Here is a 24,244-nt window from a genome sequence, read left to right on the forward strand (position 1 = left end):
GCACAACAACATATCCAAAGAAAGATCTCAGCAGGCACCAAACACTGCTGAGGTGAATTCTGCTTTGTAAGGTCAGCACCCACACAGCAGCCCGTGTGAAGTAGTAGGGGTTGAGACTCACAATCAGCGAGCCTGAGGATCGACCCCATGAACGAACTGGCCAATAATAATCATCAACTCAATTATAAGAGGAGGGCCCACATAATGCAAAAAAGGGATATTCCTAGAGCACATAGCTCAGGTGATCAAGGGGACTGTACCACATGGTCCTACAGAACACCTACTACATAAGGCCACCCCAGGAAAACTGAGAGTTAGAGAGATATATCTAATACATGGAAACAAACACAAAGAGGCAGCCAAAATGAGGAGACAAAGAAAAAGGCCCCAAATAAAAGGACAGGGGAATGCTCCAGAAAAAAGCTAAATGAAATGGAGGCAATCAATTGATCAGATACAGTTGAAAATAATGGTTATAAGGATGCTCAAAGAACTTAGTGAGAACTACAACAACATGGAAAAAGACATAAAAAACATAAAAAGGGCAATCAGAAATAAAGAATACAATATCTGACATCAAGAATATACTGAAAGGAATAAACAGTAGGTTGGATGAAGTAGAGGACTGAATCAGTGATATGGAAGATAAGGTTAAAAAAACCCCAGAGGATTAAAGATGGTGGCAGACTGAGTGGAGGCTACACTGACACTTTCCCAGGATCAAACTGGAATTACAACTAAAATATATAAAAACCATCCTGAATAGTCAACTGCAACTGAAGAGGAGCTAGAGGGGACCCTCATAACCAAGGAGGAAAAGTGGAGATGGCATAGAAACTGGTAGAAAGTGTGGAGGCATGAGAGGGCTGGCTGGGCTCCCACAGGCAGCAGCTAAAGGTCAGGAGGGGTATCTCAGCAGTGGGGGGGTTCCCACTGAGGACTCTGGGGCCTGAACCCCAGGCTGGGTTTCACAGCCAAGAGCACCAGAACTGAGAAAGGTGTCCACATAACATCTGGCTGTGAAAAGCAGCTGAGTTTAGGTCTGCTAGGAACAGATGGCTGGAAATGCAGGCACCCTTTTAAAGAGCCAACACACAAAATTTCGTACGCAGGCACTCACCTTGGGCTTCACGAGAGAGAGGGCACAGTGGACTGGAGCTGTGTGAGGAGAATCTAGGGCTGTGGGCTCTGGAAATAGAGCTCAGAAAGTACTCCTCAGGATTCCTGTGCCAAGTCATTCCACCATACAGCAGAGGACATCTTTCACAAGGAGACATTTACCTTCGAAGCAGCTTGTCCCTGAGAGGGAAGCAATTGTACTACCCTTCTGGAAAACCTCTCGCCCTACCCCATGGAGTTTCTACAGCCTGAGGCTCATTAAGAGACTGATAATGATTAGCCACCCCACCCTATAGAATTCTAAAGCCTGAGGCTTCTTAAGAGAATCAGATGAAACAGCCTGTAGGCAGAGGTAGACCTCAGAGTACTTTGAGTCTTTGCGCGATATGCTTCCGGACCCGGGTCTTGGAAAAGCAGACTTTGGTGTGCATCTTGGCCCTGTAAAAATGCACCCAGCCCTAACAAAGGGGACCTCAAACTGTTAATTGTTGATAGCTCCAAACAGGATACTCAAGGCCAGTCACAAACAGCCTCTGGGATTGGCGTGCACCAGAGGCTGTCCAAAAAGACTGAGTGTCCCAACAGGCCTACCTAATACATAGAAACAAACCTAAATAGGCAGCCAAAATGGGGAGACAGAAAACAAGCCCCAAATGAAAGAACAAGAGAAGTCTCCAGAAAAACAACTAAATGAAATGGAGATAAGCAATCTCTCAGATGGAGAGTTCAAAATGCTGATTGTAAGGATACTCAACAGCATGAAAAAAGATATGGAAACTATGAAAATGACCAGTCAGAAATGAAGAAGGACACAGCAGAAATAAAGAATACATTGGAAGGAATTAAACAGCAGGTTGAAGGAAGGTGAGGATCAGATCAGTGAACTAGAAGACAGGGTAGAAAAAATAACTTACTCAGGGATCCAAAAAGAAAAAACCATTAAAAAACAGGAGGACACTCTAAGGGACACCATGAAACATAACAATATTCACAGGAGTGCTAGGAGTGGTCGAAAGTAAGCGAGAGTAACACAACCTGTTTGAAGAAATGATGGCAGAAAACTTCCCTACCGTGGTCAAGGAAAAAGTCACACGTTCAGAAGGCACAGAGAGTCCCAAGCAAGAAGAACCCAAAGAGGCCCACGACCAAACACATCATAATTAAAATGCCAAAAATTCAAGACAAAGAGAGAATCTTAAAGGCATCAAGAGAAATGCAATCTGTTACCTACAAAGGAGTTCCCATAAGGCTGACAGCTGATTTCTCATAAAAAATTCTACAGGTCAGAAGACAACGGCATGAAGTATTCAAGGTAATGCAAAACAAGGGTCTGCAACCAGCACTACTCTATCCAGCAAGGTTATCATTCAAAATAGATGGTGAAATAAAGAGCTGTCCAGACCAAAAAAAGGCTAAAGGAGTTGATCACCACCAAACCAGCATTGTAGGAAATGTTAAAGGAACTGCTGTAATTAGAAGTAAAAATAGAGAGATAAACATATGCATAAAGAATTAAAATGGCAATAGATAAAAACCTATCAATAATAAAATTAAATATAACTGGATTAAATGCTCCAATAAAAGGAGGACGTAGGGTGGCTGAGTGGATATATAAACATAACCCAAATATATGCTGTCTAGACCCACAAAGGATGAGAGTGAAAGGATGGAAAAGTATTTTCTATGTAAATGGCAATAAAAAAAAGCTGAGGTATCAATACTCATATTGGACAAAATAGACTTCAAAATGAAGACCATAACCAGAGATAAGAAAGGTCATTACATAATACTAAGTGGATCAATCCAACAAGAGGATATAACCCCGATAAATATATATGCACTCAATATATATGAACCTAAATTAATAAAAAAAACTTCTAGAGGACTTTAAGGGAGAGATCAACAACAATACAGTCATACTAGGGGATTTTAACACCCCACTGACTTCACTGGATAGGTCTTCCAGATAAAAAATCAACAAGGAAACAGTGGCTCTAAATGACACACTAGATCACATGGATTTAATTGACATTTACAGAACATTCTACCCCAAAGCTGCAGAATATACATTCTCCTCAAGTGAACACGGGACACTCTCAAAGATAGACCACATGTTAGGACACAAAACAAGTTTCTACAAGTTCAAGAAGATTGAAATCATATCAAGCACCTTCTAGGACCACAATAGCATAAAATTAGAAATCAGCTACAATAAAAACCCTAAAATACATTGAAACACATGGAGGCTAAATACCATGTTATTAAACAATGAATTAGTTACCAAAGAGATAAGGAAGAAATCAAAAACTTCTGAGAAAAAAATGAAAATGAACTCAAAACAACTCAAAATCTATGGGACACAATGAAAGCAGTCCTGAGAGGGAAGTTCATAGCACTACAAGCCTACTTCAAAAAACAAGAAAAACTTCTAATAGATTATCTAACCATACAACATAAAGACTTAGAAAACAACAAGAAAAGCCTAGACTTAGTAGAAGGAAGGAAATAATAAAGATCAGAGAAGAAATAAATTACATAGAGACTAAAAAAAAACAATACAAAAGATCAATGAAATCAAGAGCTGGTTCTTTGAAAAGATAAACAAGATGGATGAATGCTTAGCCAGACTCATGAAGAAAAAAAGAGAGAGGACCCAAAATAAACAAAATCAGAAACAAAAGAGGTGAAATAACAACTGACTCAACAGAAATACAAAGGATTGTAAGAAAATACTATGAACAACCATATGCCACAAAACTGGACAACCTGGATGAAATGGATAAATTCCTAGAAAAATACAACCTGCCAAAATCAATCAGGAAGAGTTCGACAACCTGAAGAGACAAGTAACTGCTACTGAAGTTGAAGCAGTACTTAAAAACTCTCAGCACACAAAAGTCCTGGTGTGGATGGCTTCACAGGGGAATTTTACCAAACATTCAAAGAAGAATACTTATCCTCCTCAAACTATTCCAAAAATCCAAGAGAAAGTAACATTTCAAAGTTCTTTTGACAAGGCCAGCATTAGCCTAATTCCAAAGCCAGATAGAGACACTACAAGGAAAGAGAATTACAAACCAATATCCCAGCAATATATTAAAGAGATCATACATAATGACCAAGTGAGATTTAATCCAGGGATGCAAAGCTGGTACAATACTTGCAAATCAATAAACGTGATACATCACATAAACAAACTGAAAGACAAAAATCACATGTTCACATCAATAGATGCAGAAAAAGCATTTCATAAAATCCAACACCCATTTTTGATAAAAACTCTCAACAAAGTGGGAATAGAGGGATCACACCTCAACAGAATAAAAGCCATAAATGACAGACCTACAGCCAACATCATACTCAATGGGCAAAACTAAAACCATTTTTCCCTAAGAACAGGAACAAGACAGGGGTGTCCACTGTCACCATTCTTATTCAACATAGTACTGGAAGTCCTAGCCACAGTCATCAGACAAGAAGAAAACATAAAAAGCATCCAAATAGGAAAGGAGGAAACAAAACTGTCATTATTTGCAGATGACATGATATTGTACATAGAAAACCCTAAAGACTCCACCATAAAACTACTAGATTTAATAAATGAATTCAGCAAGGTAGCAGGACAGAAAATTAACAGCCAGAAATTGATGGCGTTTTTATACACCAATAATGAACTCTCAGAAAGAGAAACTAAAAAAAAAATCCCATTTACCATTGCAACTAAAAAAATAAGATACCTAAGAATAAACTTAATCAAAGATGTAAAAGAACTGTACTAGGAGAACTAAAGGACCCTGAAAAAAGACAGAGTAAGGTATAAACAAATGGGAAAATATCCCATGTTCATGGACCGGAAGAAGTAACATCATTAAAATGTCCCTACTACCAAAAGCAATCTGTAAATTCAATGCAATCCCTATTAAAATACCAACAGAATATTTTACAGATCTAGAACAAACACTTCGAAAATTTATATGGAACCAAAAAACACCCCAAATAGCCACGGCAATCTTGAAAAAGAAGAACAAAGTTGGAGGGATCACAATACCAGATATCAAGTTTTACTTCAAAGCCACTGTAATCAAAACAGCCTGGTACTGGCACAAGAACATATAGATCAGTGGAACAGAACAGAGAATCCAGAATTTGACCCATGCCATTATGGTCAATTAATATTTGACAAAGGAGGGAAAAACATACAATGGAGTAAAGACAGTCTCTTCAATGAATGGTGTTTGGAAAATTGGACAGGTACATGCAAAATAATGAAACTAGACCACCAACGTACACCATACACAAAAATTCAAAATGGATAAAAGACTTAAATGTAAGACATGAAACCATAAAAATCCTAGAGGAAAACATAGGCAGCAAAATCTCAGACATCTCTTGTAGCAATGTGTTTGCTGATACATCTCCTAGGGCAAGAGAAACAAAGGAGAAAATAAACAAATGGGACTGCATCAAAATCAAAAGCTTCTGCACAGCAAGAGAAACCATCAACAAAATGAAAAGGGAGCCAGCCCACTGTATGGGAGAACATATTTGCCAATGACACAATTGATAAAGGGTTAATATCCAAAATATATAAGGAACTCATACAACTTAACAAAAGGAAGACGATGCAATTTAAAAATGGGCAAAAGACCTAAGTAAACACATTTCCAAAGAGGACATACAGATTGCTAAGAGACATATGAAAAAATGCTCAAAGTCACTAATCATCAGAGATATACAAATTAAAACCACAATGAGGTATCACTTCACACCTGTCAGAATGGCTACCATCAAAAAATCAATGAACTACAAGTGCTGGTGAGGGTGTGGAGAAAAGGGAACCCTAGTACACTGCTGGTGGGAATGCAGACTGGTGCAGTCACTATAGAAAGCAGTGTGGAGTTTCCTGAAAAGAATAAAAATTGACCTGCCATTTGGCCCAGGGATCCCACTGCTAGGAATATATCCTAAGAAACCCAAAACACCAATCACAAAGAATTTATGCTCCCCTATGTTCACTGCAGCACAGTTTACAATAGCTAAGATCTGGAAACAGCCCAAGTGCTCATCAGTAGATGCATGGATTAAAAAGCTGTGGGACATTTACACCCTCGCATACTATGCAGCTGTAAAAAAGAAAGATATTTCATCCTTTGGCACAAAATGGAGGGAACTAGAAAGTATTATGCTAAGTGAAATAAGGCAGTTGGAGAAAGACAAGTACCACATGATCTCACTTATTTGTGGAATATAATAAACTAAATAAACTGATGAACAAAATGGATCCAGAGACATAGAAGCATGGAACAGACTGAGGGATCTCAGAGGGAAGGTGGAGAGGTGGTAGTGGGTGGGAAGAGATTAATCAAAAGACATATATTTATAAGCATAACTCATGGATACAGACACTGGTCTTGGGAAGACCTGGGGGTGGAATGGATGCAGGGTGGAGGGGATCAATGAGGGTAAAACAGGGACATCTGTAATATTTTCAACAATAAAGATAAAACAACAACAACAACAAACCCCAAAAACAAACAAAGGAAAAATCAAAAAAACAACTCTCAGCAAAGTGGGAATAGAAAGAACATATCTCAATCTATTAAAGGCCACATATGACAAACCCATAGCCAACATCATACTTAACGGGCAAAACCTAAAAGTGTTTCACTTAAGATCAGGCACAAGACAGGGATGTCTGCTTTCACCACTCTTATTCAACGCAGTACTGGAAGACTTAGCCACAGCAATCAGACAAGATTATACAAAAAGCATTGAAATTTGAAAGAAATAAGTAAAACTGTCATTATTTGCAGAAGACATGATATTGTGTATACAGAGCCCTGAAGATAGCACCAAAAACAACTAGAACTGGTAAATGAATTCAGTAAAGTAGCAGGATACAAAATAAATATCCAGAACTTAGTTGCATTTTCATACACCAATAATGAACTATTAGAAAGGGAAAGTAAGAAAACAATCCTATTTACAATCGCTTAAAAAAAAATACCTAGGAAAAAATTTAACCTAGGATATAAAAGACCTATCCTCAGAAAATTACAAGACACTGAAGAAAGACATTGAAGAAGACACAAATATGTGGAAGCATATACCATGTTCATGGTAAGGAAGAAATAACATCATTAATATGTCCATACTACCCAAAGAAATCTACAGATTCAACATAATTCCTATCATGATACCACTGGCATATTTCATAGAACTAAAACATATATTCAAAAATTTATATGGAACCAAAAGAGACCCCAAATAGCCTCAGCAATCTTGAGATATAAGAACAAAGCTGGAGGAGTCACACTGCCTGATATCAAACTATACTACAAGGGCATAGGAATTAAAACAGCATGGTACAGGCATAAAAACAGATATATAGATGAATGGAACAGAATAGAGAACCCAGAAATAAACCCATGCCTTTACAGTCAATTAATATTTGACAAAGGAGGCAAAAACATACAATGGAGTAGATTGTCTATTCAATAAATAGTGTTGTGAAAATAGAACAGATATGTGCAAAAAAATCAAACTAGACCACCTCTTACACCATACACAAGAATAAATTCAAAATGGATTAAAGACTTAAATGTTAGACTGGAAACCATAAAAATCTTACAAGAAAATATAGGTAGAAAAATATCAGAAATTTCTCATAGCAATATCTTGTCTGATATATTGCCTTGGGCAAGGGAAACAAAAGGAGTTACCTCAAAAAATTAAAAGTGCAAGTGCCTCATGACCCAGTGATTCCACTTCTAGAAATATATCCAAAAAAAACCCTAAACACTCATTCAAAAGAATATATGCACCCTGTTCATTGCAGCATTATTTACAATAGCCAAGATTTGAAAGCAGCCCAAGAGCCCATCAGTAAATGAGTGTATAGAAAAGGTGTGGTACATTTACACAATACTCAGCAGTAAAAAAGAAGGAAACCTTACATTTTGCAAGAGCACGGATAGACCTGGAGAGTATTATGTTAAGTGAAATAAGTCAGTCAGAGAAAGACAAGTCCACATATAAATGTGGAATGTAATGAACATAATAAACTAACGAAGTGGAGATGGACTCATGAATACAGAGAATAGACGACAGCTGTCAGAAGGTGGAGATTTGGGGCTGGGTGAGAAGGGTAAAGGGATTAAGCAAAGAAAAAAGAGAGACTCATGAACACAAACAACAGTATGGTGATTTCCAGAGGGAAGGGGGTTGGGAGGAGGTAGAAGAGGGTAAAGGGAGGATATATGGTGATGGAAGGAGACTTGACTCAGGCTGGTAAACACACAATACAATATAGAGATGATGTATTGTAGAACTGTATACCTGAAACCTATATAATTTTATTAACCAATATCATCCCCATAAATCCAAATAAATAAACAAAAAACAACAAACAAACAAAAGGAAAACGCAGAATTAGGAGTGAATACTTAAGATGTATTAAGAATCCTATCAGGATATTGGACATCTGTGTTTTCTCTCTTTCTACAATAAGTTGAGTAAAGGCTGAATGAACAAAGGTAAATGAGATTTTAAAAGATGGGAAGTGTTTGGGAGGAAAGCGTGCTAGATCAAGCAAAGTGCCTGAAGATGTGGGCAAGAGTAGGATCAAGACCATTGGTTGACAAAACCATTTCATCATTTGAGACACAAGCAGGGACGTAATAATGGGTAACATGGAAACCACTTGGACTGTTTATTCTCTAAACCATAAAGAAAGATATTATACTGAAAATAAGAGGAGCCAAAGAGCTTTAAGAGCTTGAGAGAATGGTGAAAGTTTGCAATTATTGTAATGGAAGAGATAAAATGGAAAATGACCAAAACAAGAACACAAGTTTGAATGAGGTAAAACTCATTCTAATGCCCATTCTCATTGAGTGTCTAAGCAGTTGGCAAGGCAGATTTAAAAATTAAATGGATCCATAATCAGTACCTGTGGTAAATTCCTTGTATTATTTACATAATTCAACAGATCAATAAAACTTTATTAACAGAAAATGTCAGCATTTATTATTTCAAAACCAGTTTTATTGAAATCTGCAAGGAATAATTTCAGGGAAAAGATAAACATACTGAAACAGATACCCTGTTCTCTTTTTAATAAAACCAACAGTCTAAACATGCTAAACAAATGAATCAGACATATTTGATCGTCCAGCTTTGAAAATTAAAATCCATTTAGGAATTGTGAGAGAGTCTTGATCCTAAATACCAGTCTAGTTATTCACTCAGAATCTTTAGTAACATTTGGAAAGTAATTAATCAACTTATGACACAGATTCAAGGGCTGTTACCTTTCATTGTTGTTAATGAAACTGCCTGGGGTTTTATGTGGTCATTGAAACAACAATTTTTTTGTAACCTCTTTGAAGGCCCAAAGAATGTTAAAAATTATTGGACCTTGATGTACAGATTTCACTGAACAAGTATGTATTAGTGGGACTGAAAGAGAATTTAGAAATATCTTAATTAGGACATGACAGAAAGTGAATTTTTGAAAAGTCCAAAATGCACATTCATTTCTGCTAGGAAGTTTTTTTTCTGTCAACAAACTTTGCTTTGGCTGCAGTTTTTATTATAATTCAGTAGAATTTAAAATACTTATTGCACTATTTTACACGCAATTAAAAAGACAGCTAGGGATTGCCGTGGCTGGTATAGCTCCGTTGGTTGAGCACTGTCCCGTGCACCAAAGGGTCACTGGTTTGATTCCTAGTCAGGGCACATGCCCAGGTTGCAGGTTCAGTCCCAGTCGGGGTATGTGTGGGAGGCAGCCAATCAACTTTTCTCTCTCACATCAATGTTTTTTTTTCCTCTCTCTCCCTCTTCTTTCCTCTCTCTCTAAAATCAATAAAAACATATTTTTAAAAAACCCAGCTAGGGTAATATTTGAAGCCCAAAGGTTCATGTAGGCCCTAAATGATTCTATTTGTCTGCTCTCTTTGTCTTAACTAGATAGTAGTTGGACCACGAGCTCACTTTGGACAGTATAACCATTAATAGGAGCCAAAGGAATTCTGCCTGAATGTGAGGCCAGAGACAGATGACAGCTGCTCACCTAAGACTCTCAGAGGAGCAAAAAGACAGGATATGAAGGCAGGCCCTGATATGAGCTTTCCTCAAATCTTTAGACCACTGTCTTAGTTCATGTTTGGAACATGACAAATGCAATTCCTACACACACACTCCAGCATGAACTCTGTATAATCAAGGCCAAAAGAAACGGCCTCAAGATAATATTCACAAGAAAAGCTAATATACATCCACAGCAGATGAAAACCCAACAGAAAATAATTGTGGATATAGTTTTTAGGGACATAGCTTTTGATCCCAACAGTAATAGATACATCATAATCACTGATACACTAGATAATTTTAGTCATGAAAATGGTGTAAAACATTTATAAGTTTGTTTGCTTTTTCTTTGAATACAATGATTTCCTCTCAGAACATGGAATTTAATTTAGAGTGTGTGTGAGTAACAGAGGAATTAGGACACACCTGTGATGCTCAAACTGAAAGTCATTCCTGCTTTGTCTAAATATTCTTGCTATTCTTATTGGTAGCTGAAAGTAAGGTAAACTAAGAGGACTGATTTATCACTGGATAGATGAGAGTCTATCTTCTCCCAGAATCAAACCACCTTCGACAGAGTTGGAGGAAGTTTAGACTTTGCTTACTGTGTGCCCTATTTTCCTGTGAGCTTCCCTTGATTCCCCACTCAGTTTTGACCAGTCTTTTTCCTATTTGTAAGGCAGCAGCCTGATTCCTAATGGGACACTCTATTCATGACTTGCAATGCACCCACCCAAGCCCATGACCCTACAGAGTATCCACCTACTTCTCCCCTCCTTTAACCTAACAATCCAATACCCCATAAAAACCTACAGGTCTTTTCCTTCATTATTTATTTTCTATATCTGTGGCATGAGAGTTATCACAAAAATTTTCTTAAATTGAACTACATCTTCCCAAATGTATAAATATAGAGCATTTTACTGCTAATTTATCAAATTATGAGACCTTTAAATGAAGTTAAAAATTATTTAATTATAAATGTGTACACACATTAATATATAATTATTATTGATTCTCTGGTTAACCATTGAAAAAAATTAAGCATGTCAAAACTATATAAATAAGTTACTCCTTATACTGTGCTATCTATAATTAAATTTCAAAACAAGCTTTAATGATGATATATATTTGGCAACCTTCAGGTTCACCTAAGAGAATCTCCATTTCAAGACCGTAATAACACAATTTTCCTTTATTTCCCCACCAAGTTATAAGAAATTCAAATTCTGGAACCCCAATGTCACACAGGTATAAGACACTTTTGATTAGGGAAAGTTTTCTGGGGACCAAATGTGATGAACTGTTAGAAATTCACAGCATAATAAAAAGATCTCACTGTCCATGTTTCAGTACTACGCCTTCTAAATTCTACTTTCTTTGAGACTGAAGGAGTTGCTGTTTCCATAGCTTTAATACTCTAGTCACATGTATTTCAACTGTACTTAAAGTTACATATTTGGGCTGAGCCCATATGGGAAGTCTAGTTACCAGAAAGCACAGACTCACAAACAGGAAATATAACTTGAGTAAAAAGGTGTTCTCTACACAATAGTGTTCAAAGATGTGTCATCCATGTAATTTGGAGCAAACCCCAACAACACTATTATTGTTGAGTGTCCCTTATGACAACTTATGATTAAAGCGTTATGTTTTCTAAGCCTGTTTGAACTTGCTGCTCTTGCTTAGAGATAAAAACAGCCTGCCCTTTTCTCTGCATAGTTTTCAATCAGTAAGCATGTCAAGTTGAGAAGAAGGATAATAGGAATTGTAAAAGGGGGAAAAAATCAATTTTCAGAAAGCATATGATAAAGCTGAATACTTAATCAAATTAGCCTAGAATTCCTTCCTATTTTCAGCACTCTTTGCAAAGGCAGTTGCTTCATGGTACAGACTGGATTTCAATAAATGTCATACATTTAGTTAGATTGCTTATTAAAAAATTTTTTTGAACCAGGTCACTGGCTCAGAATAGATCTCATTCCAAGACATGGCAGATGGATATTGATATTGGCTGGAAGGGTCTGGGCAGAAGAAAATGTCATTCATTTAACATTCAACAACATACTTACTGAATACCTACTGTGTGCCAGTATAAACTTATAATAAATATTTGGACTTTATTTTATATTACAATAGAAAGATAATGTCCTTAGGTTAGTAAGGATTATAACAAAATAGCACTGGTCTTTAAAAATACTTATATTTTTTACATTGCATCAGGAAAATGCATTAGTACTCATTCAAACATCCATGCTGTCATGGTTGCAGAATTTTAGATTTCAGATTTTTGAAAGACCCTGTTTACTGACCCTTAGTAAAAAATAAACTTCCTGTTTTTCTGGAACAAAGGGGACCTTACATGGTTTCAAAGATTTCTTAGACATCAAAGAGCTTAGAGAGACATACAGTTTATAGGTAATGATTTAGGATTTAGTGAATCAAAAACACATGGATTAAATTTCCTTTAAAAGACCCCCAGATTTACTTTTAAAGAACTAAAATGTTGGTCTAAATCCATGCTAGTCTTGAGCAAAGCCAAAATTTACTTTTAAAGGTAGAGTTGTCTTATGGACCCAAAACTTGGCTGGGTTTTCCTTTCACACATGATTAGGCCTCAAAAGGAGGCAACCTGCCTTCTGCTAACCAAATTTACTCCACCTCTCTCTCTGACTTGTCAAAACTACATTATTTCAAAGGTGTCCAGCTTCAAATGCTCTTCTTGATATTAAATAAAATATTAAATACCAAAACCATCCATGGTCTTACCAAACATTGGAGTACTTTTTAATTCCTCCAAGTCAGTTATTTTCTGTTTTTTTAACATACAACTTTAAAATTAGAAGTGAGATTCTAGGTGTTATCTCAGATTTCCAAATATCCGAGAATAAAAAAAGATAATTTCAAAATAGGAAAAGGCCACTGATCTTAATATGTGCACTGTTTCATGACATATTATTATATTTGCATTAAAATAGTAGGAAGAAACACAGTACATAATCTTCCATTCTAACACAGCGGTCTTCTGGAAGGCCACTAGCCTGGGTATTTCACTGAGTTCTTAGGACCAAAGGGAACAAGTTAGGGTAAACCTGTGAGATTTTATTCCTTTGGAAAAATAGATTGCAACACTAATCTGATGGCTTTTAAAGGCTCTCAAAACCAACACAGTGTGCATTTTGAATTTCAATGGTAGAGGAATAACCACTGGTGAAGTTCAGGCAGATCTAAACAAAACAAAGCAAAACAAGAAAGTGTCAGTATTCCAAAGAGAGGGTTTATTCTTAATGAGTACTTGGAAATGAAATATGAAATGTACATATAGTTATGATGAATTTAGATTTCAGAAAATTGCTTTAGCTAAAGAATGAAATAACTAGATTACCCTCTAGTTTAGAAATATATATAGCTTGATAGAAAGTGTGTGGGCTGATGAGTTTAGAAAAATAACTATGTGCCAATATACAAATTATAAAATATCTTTTTCTTCTTTAAATTGCTAAACTAATATTCCAGAGAGGGGAAAAATCTGAGAACTCCAGAAAATAAAATACTCTGCAAAAGTGGTCCTGGGGCTCTTTGGCCAAGTATGCTGTTAAAGGTCACACAGCACCTTAAGGTTACACAGAGGATCACTTGGCAGGTATAGTCGTGGCCAAGACTGAAAACAGGATCACCAGAAGCCAAAGCTGGCCCACAGACATTTTGTCTCTCTAGATGCAGTTTTAAAAATGCTCAGTTAGCCTTTAAATATTGAGAGATTTCTAGCTTCTCCTAAAAATTTGAAAGACAGCACTACATGGATGTACGTTACACAATGGGCCTCATGGCAACTCTGATGATGCCAAACAATGGCTGCCCCTCTTAGACAGGGTTTTTTTCTGAGCCAGTTGTTGGTCCCCAATGAAAGGGTTCGTTTTACTCATTAGGTTAGCTGTTTGCAAATCTTGATACAGGATATAGACAGGGCATAAGAAGCAAGAAAAGATGATAAAAATGGTTTAACATTGGAAAGGGGTAAGGAAGGCAAGAGAAAAAGGGAAAGAAAGGAGTGCACAGCAGACAGAAGCTGTATACCATAAAAAATTGCCTCCCTTGCTATCTTCAGGTTTATACTATGGAAGGGATCCATGACAAAGACTATGAGGTTTTGCTCTCAACAAATCCCTTTGGGCCATGCTCACAGTGTAGAAAATAAGAAGGAAAATTGTCCAAATGGAGCAATATCTCTGATCAAGGATGGGTACAAGGATAGGACCAGAAGAATGGAGGAAAATACCATGGGTTCTCTTCTTCCATACCCCATAAACTAAGGAATGTGGGCCATAACTTCATCTTCATTTTTGAGACTGTAGTGAACTATGGCAGGCACTGTCCAGGTACTTCTCATAAAAAACAGAGGTTCCATGTACAGCTCTGCAGGCTGTGCACTGCATAATTCCAGAGAAAACAAAATGAGAATGGCACTCCTGAGGAATGCAAAGTAGATATCCAGATATCCACATGGGTCATTTTCTCATCTCCTTTGGGTTCTAGCTCAAGGGCCACCTGTGAAGTGAGGCCTTCTCTGACCCCACTCCTGAATTTTTCAGTCACCATCTGATCTCCTCTTATCCAGGACAGTACCTACTCCCCTTCACCATTTTATGCTTCCTTACAGTTCTTATCACCATCTCATATACAACACATTTTATTTATGTATTTTATTTATTGTTTGCCTTCCTAAATATAGAACAGAGCATCATGAGGTCAGAGACATTTTTCTATTTTATTTTTTGCTGCATTGCCAGAATATAGTTATGCATAGTAGGTGCACAACAAATTATCCAGAATGACTATATCCTCAATCACATTCGTAGAGTACAGGAATTAGCTTTCACTTGAACCTGTGATTCTCTGACTACATTTCATAATTGCTCTGACCATATTTCATAATAATCCTTTGTTATATTTAGAGAAATACGTTTTCAAATCCTATGGAACATTATATAATTTATATGGCTCATAAACTCTTATGTAATTTCTATGGGTCCTATAGCTACTACAGAAATTGAACACAACAGGAGTATCCTCCATAAACATATTTGTAGAAATTCACACAATCACAGAAGAAATATGTACGCCTGCGTATGTGATTAGCCAGCTGTTTTGTTTGTGTGTGTGTTTTAATTGCACTGTGTTTAAACCTCCTGCTACAAATGCCAGATGTATGATTTTTCTCTCAATTATGTTTTACAGCTTATAAAAATACTTTTTCATTTTGTCCCTTGAAAAGCAAAGTAGTCAGATTTTACTGAATGTTTTTATTGAAACAAATCCCAAGGGAAATACACTAACTGTTAAATACAGCTGAAGAGATATCTGAGAATGGGCTTTCTAATAGAAGGGTTGATTACAAAATTATTCATAACTCTTAAATCTGATATGAACAGGAGAATGCCTCACATACATGAACAAAGATTTTCTTGGTATGCTTTACTACAAAAAGAGAAAGCAAGAAAAAGAACCGGAGAAAGAGAAGGTGAGAAAAACCCTAGAGGCCAGAAATATATATTCATCATTTATCACTAACCTAAGGATCCCAACATATTTCTCAGTGGAAATGCTTCAAACAGTTAACGTCATTGATGACTGGGCAGAAGCTGTATGGTGCTGTTGAGACAGCATGGGAGCTAGGCTCTTGCAGGCAGTTTTGTTGTCTAACGATGGGGAGGCTAAGATATTGCCTATATTGTAGGGTTGTTGTACTATCAGAAAGGTGATATCCTCAGAAGAAGCAGCTTGAAAATTTTAAGAGGTCTTTAAGTTCCAATCTTTTGATTGAAAAATAAAATAATATTTAATAGCAAATGGGACGGTTTCTAACAATGTCATTCTTGTGTGATATTCCCTTCATAATTACAGATCTTGGTTCCATTTTATATGTGTGTCATTTATCTGTATACCTAGATTGTAAACTCTTTCAGGGCAGATATTTAATTTCTTTCTTTTTAGAAAATGTTCCCATAGTACCAAACACATATAATGCTCTAGATACAGTTCTTAACTATTTTTGGTGAGGGAAATGTGAACCTGGCAGCTACTGTGTCTGCTAAATCAAAGTGATGGTATATTAACATTAGTCAGTATATTTTCCATTTATTACTAAGAGGTGACTATTTATTTTGCACTGAGTAAAGCCCATGAAGAAATTATGTCCTGAGGGCTAGAGTCAAAGACAACAGTTTCATCATATACACCAGTGAGGTGAACACCCTGGCACTTGAGTTTCCTCCCCTTAAGGGGGCACAATTAGGAAATTTGGTATCCCATGAACAAACACAGCAGCCCAAGGAAAATATTAGGGATGATGGGAAAAAGAAAATAGATGATTCTGGTGAGAAGCATTAAACCTAATGACAGTGATGAAGAAACCATGAAAACGGAGAAATGGCACACACAAGGGCTTGGAAGCCACTCTGACCGAACTAAGGGAAAGGGGTGAGGAGGAAAGGGGCGGAGAGACAGGAGGTGCTCTGAATGTGCAGGGAGCTATAGACTCACATAGGTGCATCACCACAGGCACTGGTGCAGCCACCCAGAGGAAGGCGTGTGTCCTGAGAGGATGTTAGCCTTTTTGAGTTATTTACACTATCCTGAGATGACCACATATAAAAAAAAAGTTTATTTGAGGTTATTGTATAGATTTGTAAAAGGAAAATTAGACTAATGCTATTTTGGACTTTTTTTTTTAACTAACAGCCAAGGAAATTGATTTCTAAAATGTATTTCTTAGTTTAATCCTCATTAAAACAAATTTAAAAAATTTAAGATTATAGTGGAACATGCTTATAAAGTTTTAAAATGAATTTGTAAGATGGGTATTTTTCTTGCTTAGAAAAGTGTCATTTTTCTTTTATTGTAGGTTTAAAAGTCATGAAAATACCAGTTATGAGTTTTCATACTGACTGGCTGTGACTAATCTTGTACATCTTTATCATTCAGATAAACTTCATCCACTAATTCTGAAGGCACAGAGCGCACATCTAATGTTAACCCCTATTTGTGATGCATTAAGAACAAAGCAATCTTTGAAAAGCAGTAGTCAGCAGACCATCTTCTATATGCCATAAATTCCATTAGGTTAAAATTAAAATATTTTTAGGTTAATAACTATAGGCTTATGCACTGTTAAGTGTGAAACCTGAGAAGAATTTTAAAAACAACAGTATATTTTATAGGCACTCAGACACATTTTTGGTACTACAGAAATTTCTTATGAATGATGTAAATTTTACCTGTGTTATCCAGCAGTTCAAAAAGAGTGAACACTGAATACACCACAGCCTTGTAGTCTATGATTGGAACCAAACCACCTCACTTCTGTTCCATTGTGGAAGTTTACATGTTAAAACAAAGCCCGATATGCTTAGAGCTAGAAAGGAAAGCTATGTACCTGTAAATAATCCAAACAACACTTACAGTTTACATAAAAGCACAATTTATGTCCCAGTTGCACAGAGAAACATGATGTAGATTACTTTCAGATCATCTTCATGCAGAAAAAAGTCATTAATCAGCTATAACAGTTTAGCTGTAAAGAAAAATAATGTTTTTCTGAATCCATTTGCATGTGTCTGGCTAATGGAAACAGCAGAAAAACCTCCACCCAACTCTACAAAATGTGAAATCTTCTTAAAATTCAAGAGAGAGTCCAGATAGTCTATACTCTCTCCAATGTCAGTTTTTACAATCCTATCATATTCATCGACCATCTTAATTTGGCAACTAAAATATCCTGATTATTTTGCCTAGGAGAGTCGACAATATTTCATTCTACCTAGTGCTTCTTTGAACACAAAAGTGTGATAAGGTAAAATACACTGAGCAAATATTCATGCATGAGCCACTGGAACCCTCAATTGCCAAATTTGCAAATGGCTCTTTTGAAATAGAAAAAATATGAAATGGGAAACAGTACTTTGTTGTAAATTCTGCACTGGCAATAATCAGTGAAAATACTTTCATCTGTGCTTTAATTACTGGGTTAGTACTAGCCACACTATCCGACCTCTAGTTATAATCAGGTTTGCCTAATAAGATAAATGTCCGCCACAGTGCCCAAGCAAAGAGCGAAGGTACAATTGAAAATGATGGAGCACAAGTCCTGTGAATTTGCCAAAAATGAAGAATTCAGCCCTTCACAGAAACATCTGCCCCTCGGAAGGACCCTCACGTAATACAGATAGAGCAGGGTGAGGAACAAGGAAGTCTCTGGGTTCGAACCTTGTCAGCTGCATCACCGTGGACTGGGTGACCGGATCCCTTTTGTAAGGGCTGAGTCAGACCACAGCCTTGAAACATGCCTGGCCATAAACAGACATACAGTACTGCCTACCCCAGCGTCTCTCTCTCCCCTGAGTCATACAGGTGGCCGTTTGAAGCGAATCCTTAAAACGAAAAGCCCCATTCTAGTTTGGACCCCCCCCCCCCCCCACACACACACACACACGTCCCTTGAGTTTCCAGCAGTCAGGTCCCTTAGGGAACAAAGAAACAGAAGCACTGGGGCGAGGGGTGGGGTGCGGGATATGAAAGGGGTTGTAGTTTTACCTTGTGGTGCCCAGGAACCCGCGACAGAGAAGTCAGTCGCGCAGGGACCACCAGCGCGCTCCGCGCCTCCTCGAAGCAAGTCAGCTGTCGTCCCACATTTGGCTGACGCCCTCCGCGGGGCTACGCATCTGGTCACAAAGCACTGGGGAGGGCCTCAGGTCACCTGCGGCCGGGCCCAGCGAGCGTCCGGCCTGCGGGCGGCGGCGCTCTCTCCGCCCCTTCCCACCGCTCGCTGACCAGCCGGTGACTCAGCCGGGTCTCGGCGCGCGCGCCCCGGGCGGCCCGGGCGGGCCCAGGCGGGAGGCACAGCCCCGCGACCCGACCCAGGCGCTCCGCCCCCGGCCCGCTCCAGCACGTGTTCGTCTGTGTGGGGTGCTGTCCGTCTGCCGCGGGAGCCAAGAGGTGCTCACTGGCACCGCTCAGAGGGGGAAATCGGCGCCCGCCCTTCCTGCCTCCAGCGCACCGTGCCTGGCCCCGCGTGGGTCGCGTTTCCTCCCACCCTTCCCCCCGCCCACAACAAGGTGAAACTTTTTTAGGTGGAGTTTTCTCGCCCTGGCTGTGAGCTCTCTCCTCCCCCAGCTGGGGCAGTTTGAAGTTAGCACAGCGGCAGACGCGGGACTGAGTCTCCCCCTTCTGGCGCCCGCGCGGCGCCCGTCCTCCGGCGACGCGGAGCTCGCGGCTCGCAGGCTCTGGGCGCCCGGCGCGCGCGGAGCGCCGCTGGCGGGAGAGCTCGAGGCTCTGCCTCTCCCAGGTCTCGGGTGGGCACCAGGCACTGACCCGGGTAGAGAAAGATTTGGGCACCACGTAAACAAGTTCATTGTCAGAGTCAGAGGTAGGAGTGCATAGACAGATTGTTCAGTGATTTCATTATGCAGCTACAATCCCCTACTATAACTCGGGTTTCTGGAAGGAAGAACAACAGAGGAGTTTAACTCCGAGGAAACCTCAGTTTCCTTAACGTTTCCCCCCACCGAAGCAGGAAACAGGCTGATTAAATAACTAGGCAAACGTTAATGAACCAGCAAAAGAGAACAGAAGTTTCTTATATGTTGAAATCTTACGATTTTTAAAAAAAGGGGGGTTGAGGGCTTTAGTCGTATTAGGACTAATTGTGTTAGGATAACTTTATATCCCACATGTCTGAGTATAAAAATTGACATTAACTATTATGAGAAAATAAACACAGATGATGGGATCTGAGTAACAGTATTGCCTGTTAGGACTTAGCATTCTCCTTTCCAACTCTCCTAAGGCCTTGTTCATATAGTAGTATCTGTTAGATATTGACAGCTATGGAACAATTTAATATGCAGGTTCGGAAATTATTTACTATAGATTGAAAAATAGAAAAATATAGTAAGAATAGTTAGCGTTTTCCTGAGAGCTTACTATGTGCCAGACACTTTACCAGGGATTCTACACAGAGCATTTTCAGTCCTCAAAAATGATTACCTCATGATTCCTCAATTTTATGGAATAGGAAAGTTCCCTACCTAATAGTAGAGCCCTGCGTTGAAGCATTTTGCAAATGAGGAAACTGAGAGCCTAAGAGTCCTGAGAGGGTCATACAGCTGTTAGTAAGATCACAGAGGTTAGGACCCAGCTTTCAAATCCCAGTCAGGTGTTTTAAACACCAGGCCAAGAGGAAGCAGCCTGGCAAGGCTGAATGAACAATGCACTCCTACCAAACGTTTCTTGATATCACATGCCATAATTAAACAATGACTATGGTTCATATTAAAATGCTAATTTAGTGGCCAGAGGGTACTGGGCCTATTTATAGACAGATCAATTATAGATTTTGGGTTCATTACCAACTTTCAATAAATGAATTCTACACCTCCTCCCCAAACACACACAATTAGCCATAATTGTCCGAAGGAATAACTAGAGTACTGTTTCTGTTTCCTAGTTTCCATAGCAATATCTTAACTGGATTTTTAGATTGCATTATGTAGTTGCCTTAACAGTTTTCTGAGTTTGTGTGCTATGATAACAATATAAAAGAAAAATATTTCAATTAAAGTGGTGGAAAGACCCAAAAAGCCAATGCAAAGTGGAAAAAAAAGAGTATAAATTCAAGTAATATGTTATATATTTTCAATACAGAAGTTTCCTAGTTTCCATTTATTGACAAATTCCAATCCAATTTTAAAACAATTAAATACTATCATTTTGATTTATTAATCATAAATTAGATAACATTTAATAAAAATAACATGACTAAGAACAGCATAGCTAAAAGTATCTGTGTGTGTGAAAAACAAATAATTAGTTTTTAAACACCACCTAGATAGGTTTGATCAGGAAGAGGAGTACAAGTAATTTCACATATTTGAAAATAGAAGCAGATACTTTAAAAAGGCAATAGGAGTTCTGTGATTCAGTTTTGGTTTTGTGGCAAAGTTCAATATTTGCTGTTTAACTTTCCTTGGGTCCATGGCATGGATGACACACTGTATGATGAAGTTCTGTTGGTATTTTCCTAACCAAAACAAACCCCTGTGGTTGGCTAAGCCAACACCTGTTACCAAATATTTTCTTGCCTGTTTCCGCTCTTGGGGCTGTAAAGGAGAAATGCTGGCTTTCCCAGACTCCTTTACAGCCAAACATGACTATGTGGTGTAATCCTGGCAATGACGTTAAGCTGAAGGTTGTTGGTGGAGACTTCTGTGAAACAGTTTAGTTTCCTGATTAAAAGGATCTAAGAAACTGGTGCCACCCCTTCCCACTTCTTGATTTCATATATCATGCTGAGCAGAGAGCTAGCCATATTGCGACTATGAAACAAAATTGGCTCTGACATTGCTGAGCTACAGCACCAATGTCAGTAGACACCTGCTTCCAGATTTGTTTTGTGGAAAAACACTTGCTCTAGACACTGTTAGCCAGCTTTTCTTTTCTTGCGGCCAAAAACATTTAAAACTGATATACCCCTCAAATGGGGAGCAAGACATCTCTAAGACTGAGTTTAGCATGGTAGTTAAGAGTGTGGGTTTTAGAGCCAGATAGGCTGGATTTCAATCTCAGTTCTGCTGCTTGCTAGCTATATGACTATAGGCCAGTGGCTTAAAGTCTCTGTAGCTTATCTGGAAAATGAGGCTAATAATAGGATTATTGTGAGAATGAAATGAGGAACTAGCTATAAGTAAAGCACATGGAAGAGGTCTAGTAAAATATAAGTGCTTGAAAGGCATGAACTATCCCTATCCACATACTTGTGGATAACATAGTGCTAAACTATAAACGGGATCTCTTTTCTTAATCCTAAAATGGGCCCAATGGTAGCCATGGTGAAGGGAAAGAGGAATAGCAGTGTCCTGACACATCCTTTTTGCTTTCCCTTCAACACCTTAAAATTTGGATCTTATAAGGTACTCTTTAAGTTCATTCACATGGTGCTGTTTTTGAAACAAAAATGAAAGCATTCTTCTTAGAACAGGGGCTTTATGCTAGCAGCCTGTGGAAGGTAGGGCCCACAGACGTGCACAGGCCCACAGAATGTTTTTTTAAAGTTTGAGCTTCAGTAGACAGAACATATGTTCTGCAGTTTGCCATTATTGTACCATCCTCTGTTGCAATCCATCCAGCCTACCTCTGATGTTGATGTCATTCTGTCCTGTAGACATTAGGATTTGTAATTCCTGTCTTAGAATGTTTTTTTCTTGGATTCCTGCTCTCCCCAACTCTCTGATCCTGTTGCCCCTATTATTGTGTTTATGGAAAATATATCTCTCAAAGGATAAGAAGAAGAAACATTATTTAATAACTTCTCAAATAATTTCTGTGGGAAATACATTTCGGGGATGTAGGAATCCTCTTTTCTTTTAGAGATTATATCCACATTATAATATTGAAGATTCTGAAATTCACATGGAAAAACAAAACAGACAAAAAAACCCCAAACATGCTTTTTACCCTATTAAAAGCCTCAGTAGCAATTTTCTGTAAAATTAGCTTAATAGGTAGTAGCATACTTTGGGAAATCTCGCCTTAAAGAGTAGAAATGCCAGCTACAAAGAGTTAGAACAGAGCAATTTCAATATGAACTGCTTTTATGTCAATTTGTATTGGTCATTTGCTTGTGGCTAGGATCTCTAAAAATAAAATGTGCAATGCTAAGTTATCTAAAAATATTACTAAGTTTATTCAATATTGAGGACAAGTACAAGATAGCTATGCTCTTTTCTTTTTTATAACACTTTATTAAATTTATTGGGGTGACAGTGGTTAATATGAATATATAGGTTTCAGGTGTGGGTTTCTATATTACAAGATCTGTATATTGCTCTGTGTGCCTACCACCCAAAGTCATATCTTCTCCCATCACCATATATTAAGACTCCCTTCACCCCTACCACCACACACCCTTCCTTCTGGCAACCACCACTCTGCTGTTTGTGTCCATGAGTTTCAGTTTTGTATCCTACATATCAGTGAAACCATACTATTCTTAGCTTTTTCTGACTGACTTACTTCACTTAGCATAATATTCTCAAGGTCCATCCATGTTATGAATGGCAGTATTTCATCCTTTCTCATGGCTGAATAGTATTCCATTGCGTACATGTACCACATCTTCTTTATCGAGTCCTCTATCACAGGACACTTTAGTTGTTTCTGTGTCTTGGCTACTGCAAATAATGCTGCAATGAACATAGGGGTGCATGTATCTTTGTGAGTACATGTTTTCGCAAAGGGATTGCTGGGTCGTATGGTATAGCTCTATTCTTAATTATTTGAGGAATTGCCAGACTGCTTTTTATAGTGGTTGTACCAGTCTACATTCCCACCAGCAGTGAATGAGGGTTCCGTTTCCTCCACAACCTCTCCAACACTTGTTATTGCTTGTCATGTTGATAATGACAGCTATGCTCTTGAAGCTACAAGTATGATTTGAATCAGAAGACCTGAGAGACTGGAGGCAGGAAAATTTAAAAATAAATTACCATTTCCAACAGGTTATAGTAATCTTGTTAGTGATTTGGTCCATTTTCACATCCAGCTTATAAAACATACAAAGGTATAAGGTATTTAGCTCACATTTATTAAATCTCTACTATATATCAGTCATGCATTTGAGTTCTACTTATGTCCTCATAACAAAACTCTAGGACAGCTATCATCCTCTAGATTATTTTCAGGGACACAAGGCTCAGAGATATCATGGAATTTATCCAAGGTCACACAACTGGCCTAAGTCTCTTTCCAGAACTGCATTTCCCATTGCAATATTTATTAACTGTTCCTGTGATGAATGATGCAGTCATTTAATATAGAGCAGCAGAACTTAAGACTTCCTCCCATTTTTTCTTTCTTCTCTGCAATTTATGGCGTGGCCACCATTTGTTTGACCCTTGGGGACTGGATGTTGCAGTGCAGAATAATGGTGCTGGCACCACCTACGCTGGTCATAGGTTGGAGCAAGGGTCCCGAGCAG

At 38.2% G+C, this 24,244-nt stretch overlaps 1 protein-coding gene across 4 annotated transcripts in view; it reads right to left on the reverse strand.

Moving 5' to 3' along the window:
* The window catches only part of MET (MET proto-oncogene, receptor tyrosine kinase), a 149,016-nt gene extending 129,962 nt beyond the window's left edge, over nt 1-19,054 (reverse strand). For 2 of the 4 annotated variants that reach the window (XR_013999589.1, XM_081148012.1), the window contains exon 1: nt 18,805-19,054. The gene's annotated coding sequence lies outside the window, so the exon portion shown is untranslated. Of the gene's footprint in view, nt 1-17,673; nt 17,786-18,804 lie in introns of those variants that run through there. The other 2 variants (XM_081148014.1, XM_081148013.1) reach the window with 2 other exon arrangements.
* Between the last annotated feature and the right edge of the window lie 5,190 nt (nt 19,055-24,244).

This window comes from Miniopterus schreibersii (genome assembly GCF_964146895.1).
Source record: "Miniopterus schreibersii genome assembly, chromosome: 9".
In the NCBI taxonomy this organism is placed as follows: domain Eukaryota; kingdom Metazoa; phylum Chordata; class Mammalia; order Chiroptera; family Miniopteridae; genus Miniopterus; species Miniopterus schreibersii.